We start from the raw sequence: 1,385 nt of genomic DNA on the forward strand, positions 1-1,385 counted from the left end.
TGAGGGATTTCAACCAATAGGATTACAGGGTTTCGTGAGGGGAATAAAATTTCATAATATAACAATACAATATATAAATATAATAAACATTAAATATGTTAAATATTATTAAAAACCGTTCATAAATATTTAGACAAGTAAAATCCATGTTCCCAACAATAAATAAACATTTTCTTTTCAGAGTCCTTTTAATATTTATCATAAGTCTCTTTCCAACGATGGAATTCTGCTCTTTTCGTGTCCTCTGCAACAAAAGCCTTTTTTTTTTCTAATTAACAGTTGAAGAGTGCAAAGTTTACATGGCCTGCTTTGGACTGAAATTTCAATTCAAGGTAGAACTATATATAACAAAGAAGCCAAAATAATTGAAGGATTAAAGCTCCTCCTGTGCAGCTTGCATGAAGTCATCAGACTTGGACAGTTGATATAACAGCTGTCTTTAGGAGGCATCAGGAATAAGTGCACATTCTGCTGCTGTTTTGACACCTGAATGTTTTAGAAGACAGTCTTTTTTGTTATACTGTGTCACTCTAGAACTGTGGGGTCTTTTTATGGTGATCCCATGATGTGAGGCTGTGTTTTCTGGCCATGGTTCCTGAGTCTTTCCCCACAGCCTAAAACACTGGGAGGACAGACTGACATCTGTGCCACCTTTGCTGTGCCAGCCACAGCTGCTGCCAACAGCAGTATTGTCTGGCACAGCATTAGAGAGATATGGCCACCATGTGGACTCCTCTCTCTCCTCGTGCTCTTTCTTAAGCTATCAAAGTGAAGAGGAGCAGGGCTGATGCTTGGATTTAAGATGAAAATATTCTTAGGTTTTATGGGGGTTCATATTTATCTCTGTCAGACTTTTCCTTCTTTTTATTCGAAGGCTTTGAGAAGTAACAGCCCAACAGCATTGCTATTCTGAGGATATTCTGATATATGTCTTTCAAAAGACAAGACACCTGTGGCCATACCACCTCCGGATCACCACCATCATTCCCTTCATGACCTTTAAAGACATCAGATGAGACTGGGTTTTTTTCCCCTTCGTTTCTTCATTCTGCACTGGATGCAATCTTAATTCCCAGAAGTAAAACCAGGCAACACATTTATCAATTCTGCTTCCCTGTCTCTGCACTTCTGCCTTTCCATAGCTTCTTTTTTCTGGCTGATGTAACACAGACTTGAAAATAGAGGTACATTATCCTCCCAAAATACACACAATTCTGGTATCAACAATGGAATAAGCTTATTTAGATAAAAGGAACCATTTTCTTTTGGAGGACTGAAACACCTTATCTGCCTCTGTTTGGGTTACGTTCAAGTATTACGCCTCCCACGGTATATAGGGTTGATGTTGCATGCAAGTCGTGTCTTTTTGGTAAGCTGACAGAAAA

This window comes from Empidonax traillii, unplaced genomic scaffold (assembly GCF_003031625.1).
Source record: "Empidonax traillii isolate 1590-97213 ecotype Southwest subspecies unplaced genomic scaffold, ASM303162v1 scaffold373:size1354568, whole genome shotgun sequence".
Classification (NCBI taxonomy): Eukaryota; Metazoa; Chordata; class Aves; order Passeriformes; family Tyrannidae; genus Empidonax; species Empidonax traillii.